The following is a 19,048-nucleotide window of genomic DNA, read 5'->3' on the forward strand; positions in this document are numbered from 1 at the left end:
TCTTCACCACCCATCAATGTCACTGTGATCTTCACCATCCACCAATGTCACTGTGTTCTTCACCACCCATCAATGTTACTGTGATCTTCACCACCCATCAATGTCACTGTTATCTTCACCCACCAATGTCACTGTGATCTTCACCACCCATAAATGTCACTGTGATCTTCAACACCTACCAATGTCACTGTGATCTTCACCACCCATCAATGTCACTGTGATCTTCACCACCTATCAATGTCACTGTGATCTTCACCACCCATCAATGCCACTGTGATCTTCACCATCCACCAATGTCACTGTGATCTTCACCACCCATCAATGTTACTGTGATCTTCACCACCCATCAATGTCACTGTGATCTTCACCCATCAATGTCACTGTGATCTTCACCACCCATCAATGTCACTGTGATCTTCACCACCCATCAATGTCACTGTGATCTTCACCACCCACCAATTCCACTGTGATCTTCACCACCCATCAATGTCACTGTGATCTTCACCACCCACCAATGTCACTGTCATCTTCACCACTCATCAATTTCACTGTGATCTTCACCACCCATCAATGTCACTTGAATCTTCACCACCCATCAATGTCACTGTCATCTTCACCACCAATCAATGTCACTGTGATCGCTACCACCCATCAATGTCACTGTGATCTTCACCACCCATCAATGTCACTGTGATCTTCACCACCCATCAATTCCACTGTGATCTTCACCACCCATCAATGTCACTGATCTTCACCACCAATGAACGTCACTGTGATCGCTACCACCCATCAAGGTCACTGTGATCTTCACCAACCACCAATTCCACTGTGATCTTCACCACCCATCAATGTCACTGTGATCTTCACTACCCATTAATGTCACTGTAATCTTCACCACCCACCAATGTCACTGTCATCTTCACCATCCATCAATGTCACTGTAATCTTCACCACGCATCAATGTCACTGTGATCTTCACTACCCATCCATGTCACTTTGATCTTCACCACCCATCAGTTTCAATGTGATCTTCACTACCCATCAATGTCACTGTGATCTTCACCACCAAGCAATGCCACTTTGATCGCTACCACCCATCAATGTCACTGTGATCTTCACCACCCATCAATGTCTCTGTGATCTTCACCACCCATCAATTCCACTGTGATCTTGCCCACCCATCAATGTCACTGTGATCTTCACCACCAATCATTGTCACTGTGTTCGCTACCACCCATCAATGTCACTGTGATCTTCACCACCCATCAATTTCACTGTGATCTTCACTACCCATCAATGTCACTGTGATCTTCACCACCCATCAATGTCACTGTGATCTTCACTACCCATTAATGTCACTGTGATCTTCACCACCCACCAATGTCACTGTCATCTTCACCACTCATCAATTTCACTGTGATCTTCACCACCCATCAATGTCACTGTGATCTTCACCACCAATCAATGTCACTGTGATCGCTACCATCCATCAATGTCACTGTGGTCTTCACCACCCATCAATTTCACTGTGATCTTCACCACCCATCAATGTCACTGATCTTCACCACCAATCAATGTCACTGTGATCGCTACCACCCATCAATGTCACTGTGATCTTCACCACCCATGAATGTCACTGTGATCTTCACTACCCAACAATGTCACTGTGATCTTCACCACCCATCAGTTTCACTGTGATCTTCACCACCCATCAGTTTCACTGTGATCTTCACAACCCATCAATGTCACTGTCATCTTCACCACCCACCAATGTCACTGTCATCGTCACCACTCATCAATTTCACTGTGATCTTCACCACCCATCATTGTCACTTGAATCTTCACCACCCATCAATGTCACTGTCATCTTCACCACCAATCAATGTCACTGTGATCGCTACCACCCATCATTGTCACTGTGATTTTCACCACCCATCAATGTCACTGTGATCTTCACCACCCATCAATTCCACTGTGATCTTCACCACCCATCAATGTCACTGATCTTCACCACCAATCAATGTCACTGTGATCGTTACCACCCATCAATGTCACTGTGATCTTCACCACCCATCAATGTCACTGTGATCTTCACCACCCACCAATTCCACTGTGATCTTGACCACCCATCAATGTCACTGTGATCTTCACCACCCTTTAATGTCACTGTGATCTTCACCACCCATCAATTCCACTGTGATCTTCACCACCCATCAATGTCACTGTGATCTTCACCACCCATCAATTTCACTGTGATCTTCACTACCCATCAATGTCACTGTGATCTTCACCACCCATCAATGTCACTGTGATCTTCACCACCCATCAATGTCACTGTGATCTTCACCATCCACCAATGTCACTGTGCTCTTCACCACCCATCAATGTTACTGTGATCTTCACCACCCATCAATGTCACTGTTATCTTCACCCACCAATGTCACTGTGATCTTCACCACTCATCAATGTTACTGTGATCTTCACCACCCATCAATGTCACTGTTATCTTCACCCACCAATGTCACTGTGATCTTCACCACCCATCAATGTCACTGTGATCTTCACCACCTACCAATGTCACTGTGATCTTCACCACCCATCAATGTCACTGTGATCTTCACCATCCACCAATGTCACTGTGATCTTCACCACCCATCAATGTTACTGTGATCTTCACCACCCATCAATGTCATTGTGATCTTCACCCATCAATGTCACTGTGATCTTCACCACCCATCAATCTCACTGTGATCTTCACCACCCATCAATGTCACTGTGATCTTCACCACCCACCAATTCCACTGTGATCTTCACCACCCATCAATGTCACTGTGATCTTCACCACCCACCAATGTCACTGTCATCTTCACCACTCATCAAATTCACTGTGATCTTCACCACCCATCAATGTCACTTGAATCTTCACCACCCATCAATGTCACTGTCATCTTCACCACCAATCAATGTCACTGTGATTGCTACCACCCATCAATGTCACTGTGATCTTCACCACCCATCAATGTCACTGGGATCTTCATCACCCATCAATTCCACTGTGATCTTCACCACCCATCAATGTCACTGATCTTCACCACCAATGAATGTCACTGTGATCGCTACCACCCATCAATGTCACTGTGATCTTCACCAACCACCAATTCCACTGTGATCTTCACCTCCCATCAATGTCACTGTGATCTTCACTACCCATTAATGTCACTGTGATCTTTACTACCCACCAATGTCACTGTGATCTTCACCATCCATCAATGTCACTGTAATCTTCACCACGCATCAATGTCACTGTGATCTTCACTACCCATCCATGTCACTGTGATCTTCACCACCCATCAGTTTCACTGTGATCTTCACTACCCATCAATGTCACTGTGATCTTCACCACCAAGCAATGCCACTTTGATCGCTACCACCCATCAATGTCACTGTGATCTTCACCACCCATCAATGTCTCTGTGATCTTCACCACCCATCAATTCCACTGTGATCTTGCCCACCCATCAATGTCACTGTGATCTTCACCACCAATCAATGTCACTGTGTTCGCTACCACCCATCAATGTCACTGTGATCTTCACCACCCATCAATGTCACTGTGATCTTCGCTACCCATCAATGTCACTGTGATCTTCACCACCCATCAATGTCACTGTGATCTTCACTACCCATTAATGTCACTGTGATCTTCACCACCCACCAATGTCACTGTCATCTTCACCACTCATCAATTTCACTGTGATCTTCACCACCCATCAATGTCACTGTGATCTTCACCACCAATCAATGTCACTGTGATCGCTACCACCCATCAATGTCACTGTGGTCTTCACCACCCATCAATTTCACTGTGATCTTCGCTACCCATCAATGTCACTGTGATCTTCACCACCCATCAATGTCACTGTGATCTTCACTACCCATTAATGTCACTGTGATCTTCACCACCCACCAATGTCACTGTCATCTTCACCACTCATCAATTTCACTGTGATCTTCACCACCCATCAATGTCACTTGAATCTTCACCACCCATCAATGTCACTGTCATCTTCACCACCAATCAATGTCACTGTGATCGCTACCACCCATCAATGTCACTGTGATCTTCACCACCCATCAATTCCACTGTGATCTTCACCACCCATCAATGTCACTGATCTTCACCACCAATCAATGTCACTGTGATCGCTACCACCCATCAATGTCACTGTGATCTTCACCACCCATGAATGTCACTGTGATCTTCACCACCCATTAATGTCACTGTGATCTTCACCACCCATCAATTCCACTGTGATCTTCACCACCCATCAATGTCACTGTGATCATCACCACCCATCAATTCCACTGTGATCTTCACCACCCATCAATGTCACTGATCTTCACCACCAATCAATGTCACTGTGATCGCTACCACCCATCAATGTCACTGTGATCTTCACCACCCACCAATTCCACTGTGATCTTCACCACCCATCAATGTCACTGTGATCTTCACCACCCACCAATGTCACTGTGATCTTCACCACCCATCAAAGTCACTGTAATCTTCACCACGCATCAATGTCACTGTGATCTTCACTACCCATCAATGTCACTGTGATCTTCACCACCCATCAGTTTCACTGTGATCTTCACCACCCATCAGTTTCACTGTGATCTTCACTACCCATCAATGTCACTGTCATCTTCACCACCCACCAATGTCACTGTCATCTTCACCACTCATCAATTTCACTGTGATCTTCACCACCCATCAATGTCACTTGAATCTTCACCACCCATCAATGTCACTGTCATCTTCACCACCAAGCAATGCCACTTTGATCGCTACCTCCCATCAATGTCACTGTGATCTTCACCACCCATCAATTCCACTGTGATCTTGCCCACCCATCAATGTCACTGTGATCGTCACCACCAATCAATGTCACTGGGATCTTCATCACCCATCAATTCCACTGTGATCTTCACCACCCATCAATGTCACTGATCTTCACCACCAATCAATGTCACTGTGATCGCTACCACCCATCAATGTCACTGTGATCTTCACCACCCATGAATGTCACTGTGATCTTCACCACCCATTAATGTCACTGTGATCTTCACCACCCATCAATTCCACTGTGATCTTCACCACCCATCAATGTCACTGTGATCATCACCACCCATCAATTCCACTGTGATCTTCACCACCCATCAATGTCACTGATCTTCACCACCAATCAATGTCACTGTGATCGCTACCACCCATCAATGTCACTGTGATCTTCACCACCCACCAATTCCACTGTGATCTTCACCACCCATCAATGTCACTGTGATCTTCACCACCCACCAATGTCACTGTGATCTTCACCACCCATCAAAGTCACTGTAATCTTCACCACGCATCAATGTCACTGTGATCTTCACTACCCATCAATGTCACTGTGATCTTCACCACCCATCAGTTTCACTGTGATCTTCACCACCCATCAGTTTCACTGTGATCTTCACTACCCATCAATGTCACTGTCATCTTCACCACCCACCAATGTCACTGTCATCTTCACCACTCATCAATTTCACTGTGATCTTCACCACCCATCAATGTCACTTGAATCTTCACCACCCATCAATGTCACTGTCATCTTCACCACCAAGCAATGCCACTTTGATCGCTACCTCCCATCAATGTCACTGTGATCTTCACCACCCATCAATTCCACTGTGATCTTGCCCACCCATCAATGTCACTGTGATCGTCACCACCAATCAATGTCACTGTGATCGCTACCACCCATCAATGTCACTGTGATCTTCACCACCCATCAATTTCACTGTGATCTTCGCTACCCATCAATGTCACTGTGATCTTCACCACCCATCAATGTCACTGTGATCTTCACTACCCATTAATGTCACCGTGATCTTCACCACCCACCAATGTCACTGTCATCGTCACCACTCATCAATTTCACTGTGATCTTCACCACCCATCAATGTCACTTGAATCTTCACTACCCATCAATGTCACTGTCATCTTCACCACCAATCAATGTCACTGTGATCGCTACCACCCATCATTGTCACTGTGATCTTCACCACCCATCAATGTCACTGTGATCTTCACCACCCATCAATTCCACTGTGATCTTCACCACCCATCAATGTCACTGATCTTCACCACCAATCAATGTCACTGTGATCGCTACCACCCATCAATGTCACTGTGATCTTCACCACCCATCAATGTCACTGTGATCTTCACCACCCACCAATTCCACTGTGATCTTCACCACCCATCAATGTCACTGTGATCTTCACCACCCTTTAATGTCACTGTGATCTTCACCACCCATCAATTCCACTGTGATCTTCACCACCCATCAATGTCACTGTGATCTTCACTACCCATTAATGTCACTGTGATCTTCACCACCCACCAATGTCACTGTCATCTTCACCACTCATCAATTTCACTGTGATCTTCACCACCCATCAATGTCACTTGAATCTTCACCACCCATCAATGTCACTGTCATCTTCACCACCAATCAATGTCACTGTGATCGCTACCACCCATCAATGTCACTGTGATCTTCACCACCCATCAATTCCACTGTGATCTTCACCACCCATCAATGTCACTGATCTTCACCACCAATCAATGTCACTGTGATCGCTACCACCCATCAATGTCACTGTGATCTTCACCACCCATGAATGTCACTGTGATCTTCACCACCCATTAATGTCACTGTGATCTTCACCACCCATCAATTCCACTGTGATCTTCACCACCCATCAATGTCACTGTGATCATCACCACCCATCAATTCCACTGTGATCTTCACCACCCATCAATGTCACTGATCTTCACCACCAATCAATGTCACTGTGATCGCTACCACCCATCAATGTCACTGTGATCTTCACCACCCACCAATTCCACTGTGATCTTCACCACCCATCAATGTCACTGTGATCTTCACCACCCACCAATGTCACTGTGATCTTCACCACCCATCAAAGTCACTGTAATCTTCACCACGCATCAATGTCACTGTGATCTTCACTACCCATCAATGTCACTGTGATCTTCACCACCCATCAGTTTCACTGTGATCTTCACCACCCATCAGTTTCACTGTGATCTTCACCACCCATCAAAGTCACTGTAATCTTCACCACGCATCAATGTCACTGTGATCTTCACTACCCATCAATGTCACTGTGATCTTCACCACCCATCAGTTTCACTGTGATCTTCACCACCCATCAGTTTCACTGTGATCTTCACTACCCATCAATGTCACTGTCATCTTCACCACCCACCAATGTCACTGTCATCTTCACCACTCATCAATTTCACTGTGATCTTCACCACCCATCAATGTCACTTGAATCTTCACCACCCATCAATGTCACTGTCATCTTCACCACCAAGCAATGCCACTTTGATCGCTACCTCCCATCAATGTCACTGTGATCTTCACCACCCATCAATTCCACTGTGATCTTCACCACCCATCAATGTCACTGATCTTCACCACCAATGAACGTCACTGTGATCGCTACCACCCATCAAGGTCACTGTGATCTTCACCAACCACCAATTCCACTGTGATCTTCACCACCCATCAATGTCACTGTGATCTTCACTACCCATTAATGTCACTGTAATCTTCACCACCCACCAATGTCACTGTCATCTTCACCATCCATCAATGTCACTGTAATCTTCACCACGCATCAATGTCACTGTGATCTTCACTACCCATCCATGTCACTTTGATCTTCACCACCCATCAGTTTCAATGTGATCTTCACTACCCATCAATGTCACTGTGATCTTCACCACCAAGCAATGCCACTTTGATCGCTACCACCCATCAATGTCACTGTGATCTTCACCACCCATCAATGTCTCTGTGATCTTCACCACCCATCAATTCCACTGTGATCTTGCCCACCCATCAATGTCACTGTGATCTTCACCACCAATCATTGTCACTGTGTTCGCTACCACCCATCAATGTCACTGTGATCTTCACCACCCATCAATTTCACTGTGATCTTCACTACCCATCAATGTCACTGTGATCTTCACCACCCATCAATGTCACTGTGATCTTCACTACCCATTAATGTCACTGTGATCTTCACCACCCACCAATGTCACTGTCATCTTCACCACTCATCAATTTCACTGTGATCTTCACCACCCATCAATGTCACTGTGATCTTCACCACCAATCAATGTCACTGTGATCGCTACCATCCATCAATGTCACTGTGGTCTTCACCACCCATCAATTTCACTGTGATCTTCGCTACCCATCAATGTCACTGTGATCTTCACCACCCATCAATTTCACTGTGATCTTCACTACCCATTAATGTCACTGTGATCTTCACCACCCACCAATGTCACTGTCATCTTCACCACTCATCAATTTCACTGTGATCTTCACCACCCATCAATGTCACTTGAATCTTCACCACCCATCAATGTCACTGTCATCTTCACCACCAATCAATGTCACTGTGATCGCTTCCACCCATCAATGTCACTGTGATCTTCACGACCCATCAATTCCACTGTGATCTTCACCACCCATCAATGTCACTGATCTTCACCACCAATCAATGTCACTGTGATCGCTACCACCCATCAATGTCACTGTGATCTTCACCACCCATGAATGTCACTGTGATCTTCACTACCCAACAATGTCACTGTGATCTTCACCACCCATCAGTTTCACTGTGATCTTCACCACCCATCAGTTTCACTGTGATCTTCACTACCCATCAATGTCACTGTCATCTTCACCACCCACCAATGTCACTGTCATCGTCACCACTCATCAATTTCACTGTGATCTTCACCACCCATCATTGTCACTTGAATCTTCACCACCCATCAATGTCACTGTCATCTTCACCACCAATCAATGTCACTGTGATCGCTACCACCCATCATTGTCACTGTGATTTTCACCACCCATCAATGTCACTGTGATCTTCACCACCCATCAATTCCACTGTGATCTTCACCACCCATCAATGTCACTGATCTTCACCACCAATCAATGTCACTGTGATCGTTACCACCCATCAATGTCACTGTGATCTTCACCACCCATCAATGTCACTGTGATCTTCACCACCCACCAATTCCACTGTGATCTTGACCACCCATCAATGTCACTGTGATCTTCACCACCCTTTAATGTCACTGTGATCTTCACCACCCATCAATTCCACTGTGATCTTCACCACCCATCAATGTCACTGTGATCTTCACCACCCATCAATTTCACTGTGATCTTCACTACCCATCAATGTCACTGTGATCTTCACCACCCATCAATGTCACTGTGATCTTCACCACCCATCAATGTCACTGTGATCTTCACCATCCACCAATGTCACTGTGCTCTTCACCACCCATCAATGTTACTGTGATCTTCACCACCCATCAATGTCACTGTTATCTTCACCCACCAATGTCACTGTGATCTTCACCACTCATCAATGTTACTGTGATCTTCACCACCCATCAATGTCACTGTTATCTTCACCCACCAATGTCACTGTGATCTTCACCACCCATCAATGTCACTGTGATCTTCACCACCTACCAATGTCACTGTGATCTTCACCACCCATCAATGTCACTGTGATCTTCACCATCCACCAATGTCACTGTGATCTTCACCACCCATCAATGTTACTGTGATCTTCACCACCCATCAATGTCATTGTGATCTTCACCCATCAATGTCACTGTGATCTTCACCTCCCATCAATGTCACTGTGATCTTCACCACCCACCAATGTCACTGTCATCTTCACCACTCATCAAATTCACTGTGATCTTCACCACCCATCAATGTCACTTGAATCTTCACCACCCATCAATGTCACTGTCATCTTCACCACCAATCAATGTCACTGTGATTGCTACCACCCATCAATGTCACTGTGATCTTCACCACCCATCAATGTCACTGGGATCTTCATCACCCATCAATTCCACTGTGATCTTCACCACCCATCAATGTCACTGATCTTCACCACCAATGAATGTCACTGTGATCGCTACCACCCATCAATGTCACTGTGATCTTCACCAACCACCAATTCCACTGTGATCTTCACCTCCCATCAATGTCACTGTGATCTTCACTACCCATTAATGTCACTGTGATCTTTACTACCCACCAATGTCACTGTGATCTTCACCATCCATCAATGTCACTGTAATCTTCACCACGCATCAATGTCACTGTGATCTTCACTACCCATCCATGTCACTGTGATCTTCACCACCCATCAGTTTCACTGTGATCTTCACTACCCATCAATGTCACTGTGATCTTCACCACCAAGCAATGCCACTTTGATCGCTACCACCCATCAATGTCACTGTGATCTTCACCACCCATCAATGTCTCTGTGATCTTCACCACCCATCAATTCCACTGTGATCTTGCCCACCCATCAATGTCACTGTGATCTTCACCACCAATCAATGTCACTGTGTTCGCTACCACCCATCAATGTCACTGTGATCTTCACCACCCATCAATGTCACTGTGATCTTCGCTACCCATCAATGTCACTGTGATCTTCACCACCCATCAATGTCACTGTGATCTTCACTACCCATTAATGTCACTGTGATCTTCACCACCCACCAATGTCACTGTCATCTTCACCACTCATCAATTTCACTGTGATCTTCACCACCCATCAATGTCACTGTGATCTTCACCACCAATCAATGTCACTGTGATCGCTACCACCCATCAATGTCACTGTGGTCTTCACCACCCATCAATTTCACTGTGATCTTCGCTACCCATCAATGTCACTGTGATCTTCACCACCCATCAATGTCACTGTGATCTTCACTACCCATTAATGTCACTGTGATCTTCACCACCCACCAATGTCACTGTCATCTTCACCACTCATCAATTTCACTGTGATCTTCACCACCCATCAATGTCACTTGAATCTTCACCACCCATCAATGTCACTGTCATCTTCACCACCAATCAATGTCACTGTGATCGCTACCACCCATCAATGTCACTGTGATCTTCACCACCCATCAATTCCACTGTGATCTTCACCACCCATCAATGTCACTGATCTTCACCACCAATCAATGTCACTGTGATCGCTACCACCCATCAATGTCACTGTGATCTTCACCACCCATGAATGTCACTGTGATCTTCACCACCCATTAATGTCACTGTGATCTTCACCACCCATCAATTCCACTGTGATCTTCACCACCCATCAATGTCACTGTGATCATCACCACCCATCAATTCCACTGTGATCTTCACCACCCATCAATGTCACTGATCTTCACCACCAATCAATGTCACTGTGATCGCTACCACCCATCAATGTCACTGTGATCTTCACCACCCACCAATTCCACTGTGATCTTCACCACCCATCAATGTCACTGTGATCTTCACCACCCACCAATGTCACTGTGATCTTCACCACCCATCAAAGTCACTGTAATCTTCACCACGCATCAATGTCACTGTGATCTTCACTACCCATCAATGTCACTGTGATCTTCACCACCCATCAGTTTCACTGTGATCTTCACCACCCATCAGTTTCACTGTGATCTTCACTACCCATCAATGTCACTGTCATCTTCACCACCCACCAATGTCACTGTCATCTTCACCACTCATCAATTTCACTGTGATCTTCACCACCCATCAATGTCACTTGAATCTTCACCACCCATCAATGTCACTGTCATCTTCACCACCAAGCAATGCCACTTTGATCGCTACCTCCCATCAATGTCACTGTGATCTTCACCACCCATCAATTCCACTGTGATCTTGCCCACCCATCAATGTCACTGTGATCTTCACCACCAATCAATGTCACTGTGATCGCTACCACCCATCAATGTCACTGTGATCTTCACCACCCATCAATTTCACTGTGATCTTCGCTACCCATCAATGTCACTGTGATCTTCACCACCCATCAATGTCACTGTGATCTTCACTACCCATTAATGTCACCGTGATCTTCACCACCCACCAATGTCACTGTCATCGTCACCACTCATCAATTTCACTGTGATCTTCACCACCCATCAATGTCACTTGAATCTTCACTACCCATCAATGTCACTGTCATCTTCACCACCAATCAATGTCACTGTGATCGCTACCACCCATCATTGTCACTGTGATCTTCACCACCCATCAATGTCACTGTGATCTTCACCACCCATCAATTCCACTGTGATCTTCACCACCCATCAATGTCACTGATCTTCACCACCAATCAATGTCACTGTGATCGCTACCACCCATCAATGTCACTGTGATCTTCACCACCCATCAATGTCACTGTGATCTTCACCACCTACCAATTCCACTGTGATCTTCACCACCCATCAATGTCACTGTGATCTTCACCACCCTTTAATGTCACTGTGATCTTCACCACCCATCAATTCCACTGTGATCTTCACCACCCATCAATGTCACTGTGATCTTCACTACCCATTAATGTCACTGTGATCTTCACCACCCACCAATGTCACTGTCATCTTCACCACTCATCAATTTCACTGTGATCTTCACCACCCATCAATGTCACTTGAATCTTCACCACCCATCAATGTCACTGTCATCTTCACCACCAATCAATGTCACTGTGATCGCTACCACCCATAAATGTCACTGTGATCTTCACCACCCATCAATTCCACTGTGATCTTGACCACCCATCAATGTCCCTGATCTTCACCACCAATCAATGTGACTGTGATCGCTACCACCCATCAATGTCACTGTGATCTTCACCACCCATGAATGTCACTGTGATCTTCACCACCCATTAATGTCACTGTGATCTTCACCACCCATCAATTCCACTGTGATCTTCACCACCCATCAATGTCACTGTGATCATCACCACCCATCAATTCCACTGTGATCTTCACCACCCATCAATGTCACTGATCTTCACCACCAATCAATGTCACTGTGATCGCTACCACCCATCAATGTCACTGTGATCTTCACCACCCACCAATTCCACTGTGATCTTCACCACCCATCAATGTCACTGTGATCTTCACCACCCACCAATGTCACTGTGATCTTCACCACCCATCAAAGTCACTGTAATCTTCACCACGCATCAATGTCACTGTGATCTTCACTACCCATCAATGTCACTGTGATCTTCACCACCCATCAGTTTCACTGTGATCTTCACCACCCATCAGTTTCACTGTGATCTTCACCACCCATCAAAGTCACTGTAATCTTCACCACGCATCAATGTCACTGTGATCTTCACTACCCATCAATGTCACTGTGATCTTCACCACCCATCAGTTTCACTGTGATCTTCACCACCCATCAGTTTCACTGTGATCTTCACTACCCATCAATGTCACTGTCATCTTCACCACCCACCAATGTCACTGTCATCTTCACCACTCATCAATTTCACTGTGATCTTCACCACCCATCAATGTCACTTGAATCTTCACCACCCATCAATGTCACTGTCATCTTCACCACCAAGCAATGCCACTTTGATCGCTACCTCCCATCAATGTCACTGTGATCTTCACCACCCATCAATTCCACTGTGATCTTGCCCACCCATCAATGTCACTGTGATCTTCACCACCAATCAATGTCACTGTGATCGCTACCACCCATCAATGTCACTGTGATCTTCACCACCCATCAATTTCACTGTGATCCTCGCTACCCATCAATGTCACTGTGATCTTCACCACCCATCAATGTCACTGTGATCTTCACTACCCATTAATGTCACCGTGATCTTCACCACCCACCAATGTCACTGTCATCGTCACCACTCATCAATTTCACTGTGATCTTCACCACCCATCAATGTCACTTGAATCTTCACTACCCATCAATGTCACTGTCATCTTCACCACCAATCAATGTCACTGTGATCGCTACCACCCATCATTGTCACTGTGATCTTCACCACCCATCAATGTCACTGTGATCTTCACCACCCATCAATTCCACTGTGATCTTCACCACCCATCAATGTCACTGATCTTCACCACCAATCAATGTCACTGTGATCGCTACCACCCATCAATGTCACTGTGATCTTCACCACCCATCAATGTCACTGTGATCTTCACCACCCACCAATTCCACTGTGATCTTCACCACCCATCAATGTCACTGTGATCTTCACCACCCTTTAATGTCACTGTGATCTTCACCACCCATCAATTCCACTGTGATCTTCACCACCCATCAATGTCACTGTGATCTTCACCACCCATCAATTTCACTGTGATCTTCACTACCCATCAATGTCACTGTGATCTTCACCACCCATCAATGTCACTGTGATCTTCACCACCCATCAATGTCACTGTGATCTTCACCATCCACCAATGTCACTGTGATCTTCACCACCCATCAATGTTACTGTGATCTTCACCACCCACCAATGTCACTGTGATCTTCACCACCCATCAATGTCACTGTGATCTTCACCACCCGTCAATGTCACTGTGATCTTCACCACCCACCAATGTTACTGTGATCTTCACCACCCATCAATGTCACTGTGATCTTCACCACCTATCAATGTCAATGTGATCTTCACCACCCATCAATGTCACTGTGATCTTCACCATCCACCAATGTCACTGTGATCTTCACCACCCATCAATGTTACTGTGATCTTCACCACCCATCAATGTCACTGTGATCTTCACCCATCAATGTCACTGTGATCTTCACCACCCATCAATGTCACTGTGATCTTCACCACCCATCAATGTCACTGTGATCTTCACCACCCACCAATGTCACTGTGATCTTCACCACCCATCAATGTCACTGCGAACGCTGCCACCCATCAATGTAACTATGATATCGCTACCACCGCCAACAGCGACGTGAGTTTCGTTTTTAACGAAAACAAACCCACCCCTACTTTGCGCCGCAGCGTCGTAACGTGATTTTACATCCACGTCACGTGATCTCCGCACAGTTGAAATGGGCACCACCCTCTCCACGTGGCAGCTGTCCCTGTGTGGCATAAGGTTAACGCATTTTTGTCACAATTATAAAAAAAAAATTTGACAATTCTTTTACCAATTTTAGTTACAAATGTTTTTTTTTAAATATTTTTTACAATTATTTTTTTTTACTAATAAATTAAATTACACATTTTTTACAACAATTTACATTCTTTTAATGTTTTTACATTTTTTTTTACAAAATAAAGAAATTATTACGAATGTAAACAAAAATATGTTTTGCAAAATGTTTAACAACTATTTAGCAAAATTAAATGTTTCGTTTTAAAATTTGTACAATTTTTTGTTACAAATGTTTTAACTTAAAAAAAAAACTTTTCGACAGTTAAAAAAAAAAGTTTTAACTTTTTTCGTGCAATTCTTTTTCAACAAATCCTCGTCGCATTTTTCACAATTCTTCTCCATTTTATCTCGCGATGTATTCGCATCAAAATTTTTTTTTTAACACCAGGCAAAGCCCCACCGACACTACGTTAAGCTCCTCTTCCCGGAATATTTTCTGGGCGCACGTTTCGAAGAATCAAAAGATTCCGAACCCGTGGTGTCACGCCAACGTTCTAAACGGGGAGAGAGCCCTCCGGCCGAATCCAAGTTGCGACCTTGCTCACGCGAGAGTCCTGCAGATCACTCGGGGGTCGCAACGGCGACATCGTCTCGCTCCTTCATCGTAGGGCTCCCGGTGTGTCGGTGTGCTACCGCCGGTGGTGACGGTGCCACGCCCACAGCCATCCCGAGCGCCGCCCGGCCGGGCTCGACTCGCGGCCTAGGCTCGCATCGGTGGCGGAGAACGGAACCCTCGCCTGCCGGTGGCGTGCGAGTGGCCACCACCACGGTGGCTATGAGATGTTGACTACCTCGCCCGGTGTGCAGGAGGTCGTGGGTTCGATCCCGACCCTGACGCCTGCTGCTGCTGTATATTTGGAGTTTGCGTGTCTCTCTCTCTCTTTCATCATCATTATCACGGTGGCTAGGAGATGTTGACTACCTCGCCTGGTGTGCAGGAGGTCGTGGGTTCGATCCGGACCCTGACGCCTGCTGTGGATTTGGAGTCTGCGTGTCTCTCTCTCTCATCATCATCATCATCACGGTGGCTAGGAGATGTTAGCTTCCTCGCCTGGTGTACAGGAGGTCGTGGGTTCGATTCCGATCCTGACACCTTCTGGGATTTGGAGTTTGAGTGTCTCTGTCTCTCATCATCATCATCATCACGGTGGCTAGGAGATGTTAACTCGCTCGCCTGGTGTACAGGAGGTCGTGGGTTCGATTCCGACACGGACGTGCCTGCTGCTGTATATTTGAAGTTTGCGTGTCTCTCTCATTATCACCACGGTGGCTAGGAGATGTTAACTCGCTCGCCAGGTATACAGGAGGTCGTGGGTTCGATCCCAACCCATGACGCCTGCTGCTGTATATTTGGAGTCTGCGTCTCTTTCTCTCTCCCCGTGGTCGCGTGGAGTTTTCTCCAGGGTCCCCTCCGGGTTTTGTTTATTTTCCCCCTCCACATTTAGAATCGACGTCACGCGCTTGAGAGTAATTCGGCTGCCGCTACACGAGCGTCCACACGATGATGATCATGATGATGATGATCATCATCATCATGATCATCATCAAGAGCACCGCTTCGTTTGAGCCATCATTTGTTATGGTCAGAGTCGCTCCTGAGACAAGAGCTACAACAGAGGTCAAGTGGGGCCTTACACCCGGTCACATAAAAACATTGTCTTAGTTGAATAGTTTGAGAATTGTCATCTCTCAACAACAACAACGACAACAACAACAACGACAACAACAACGACAACAACAACAACAACGACAACAACAACAACAACGTGGTCGTCAGATGCCGGCAGTGTGACCAGCTGGGCGGCCTGGCAGGAGGAAGGAAGCGATGGTAGGCGTGGGGTTTTTACTGCAATGAGCTCGTGGCTGAGTTGACCTATTGACCTTGACCTGTTTCTATTTTTAGATCCTCCTCTAATTGGGCTTCTCGAAGCGCAGGGAAATGAACTCAAGGCCTCAAGATGACTGCAGCAGGGTGGGGGGCTGGGGATGAAGGGGGGGGGAGGGCAGGTTTGGGCGGGGGGGGAAAGAAGGGGGCGGGGTTCGTGGGGCTGGGAGAGAAGGGGGCGGGGTTTGGGGAGGGTGGGGGGATGGGAGAGAAGGGGGCGGGGTTTGGCGTTGGGGGGCTGGGAGAGAAGGGGGCGGGGTTTGGGGAGGGTGGGGGGATGGGAGAGAAGGGGGCGGGGTTTGGCGTTGGGGGGCTGGGAGAAAAGGGGGCGGGGTTTGGCGTTGGGGGGCTGGGAGAAGGGGGGGCGGGGTTTGCGGGCGGGGTTTGGGGGGGCTGGGAGAAAAGGGGGCGGGGTTTGGGTGGGCGCTGGGAGAGAAAAGGGGGTGGGGTTGGGGGGGGCTGGGAGAGAAGGGGGCGGGGTTTGGGGGGTGTGGGGGGTTGGGAGAGAAGTGGGGGGGGGGGGGGGTCAGAGTTACAAGCCGTCAAACCGGTCTGTGAAGTGAGCCTCTAATTATTGTAAATGCCACACAAGCCTAACAACAACATGCCGTGCGATAGTTTATATTTATAAATACAATGCCATCATCATCGATTTATTTTTAGTGGCTTGCTTTTACCTCTGCTCAACAAGTTGCACTCCCGTCGGTGTTTGTTTCGTATCGGCTGTTTGTCGTCGCCGCTGTAAACTCGACGAGCCCCATCGTACCCCCTCGTACCCCCTCGACTGGACGTCTGTGACGAGGAGCTTCGCGTCTCATCGGATTCCTCCTCCTCCTCCTCCACCTCCTCCTTCACCTCCTGCTGCTGCTGTTGTCTTACACGGAAGATTCTGAGTCTGATCGCACGTGGAGGTGCGGCGCGTTTGCCCAGCAAACGTGGAGAAACCGTTGGGCCATCGGTTCCAACCACATGCCAACGTTGGCGCAACGTTGGGCCAACGTTGGGCCATCGGTTCCAACCGCATGCCAACGTTGGGCCAACGTTGGCCCAACGTTGGGCCATCGCTTCAAACCGCATGCCAACGTTGGGCCATCGGTTCAAACCGCATGCCAACGTTGGGCCAACGTTGGGCCAACGTTGGGCCAACGTTGGACCAACGTTGGGCCAAAGTTGGGCCATCGGTTCCAACCGCATGCCAACGTTGCCCCGACATTGGCCCGACATTGGCTGGGGGAGAGAAGACCCCAGGGGGTGGCCGACGCAGATTAACAAATCGCTGCACCACCTCCTCCTTAGCGAAGACATTCATAATGCAGCTCATTAAGATAATTACTAATCCATGCTATTGGTCCTTCTCTTGCAAATCGCCCCGGGATATCGATCCCAGGTTCGATTGACTTGAAAATTGCTTTTGTTGCGCGAGGGGTTGCAGTGTGAGGGTTTTGTGTGTGGGCCAGTGTGTGTGTGTGTAGGCCAGTGTGTGTGTGTGGGCCAGTGTGTGTGTGTGTGGGTGGGCCAGTGTGTGTGTGTGTAGGCCAGTGTGTGTTTAGGCCAGTGTGTGTAGCCCAGTGTGTGTGTGTGTGGGCCAGTGTGTGTGTGTGTGTGGGCCAGTGTGTGTGTGTGGGTGGGCCAGTGTGTGTGTGTGTAGGCCAGTGTGTGTGTGTGTAGGCCAGTGTGTGTGTGTGTGTAGGCCAGTGTGTGTGTGTAGGCCAGTGTGTGTGTGTGTAGGCCAGTGTGTGTGTGTGTGTGTAGGCCAGTGTGTGTGTGTGGGCCAGTGTGTGTGTGTGTAGGCCAGTGTGTGTGTGTGTGTGTAGGCCAGTGTGTGTGTTGGCCAGTGTGTGTGGGTGGGCCAGTGTGTGTGTGTGGGCCAGTGTGTGTGTGTGGGCCAGTGTGTGTGTGTGTGTAGGCCAGTGTGTGTGTGGGCCAGTGTGTGTGGGTGGGCCAGTGTGTGTGGGTGGGCCAGT

General features: G+C 47.2%; 1 protein-coding gene across 1 annotated transcript in view; it reads left to right on the plus strand.

Moving 5' to 3' along the window:
• Positions 1-19,048, plus strand: part of LOC116956337 (ephrin-B2-like) — a 159,312-nt gene that overhangs the window by 130,361 nt on the left and 9,903 nt on the right. The gene's annotated exons all lie outside the window — the stretch shown is intronic.

Source organism: Petromyzon marinus, chromosome 64, assembly GCF_048934315.1.
Source record: "Petromyzon marinus isolate PM22_M1 ecotype Great Lakes invasive population chromosome 64, UKy_Petmar_22M1.pri1.0, whole genome shotgun sequence".
Taxonomy (NCBI): Eukaryota; Metazoa; Chordata; class Hyperoartia; order Petromyzontiformes; family Petromyzontidae; genus Petromyzon; species Petromyzon marinus.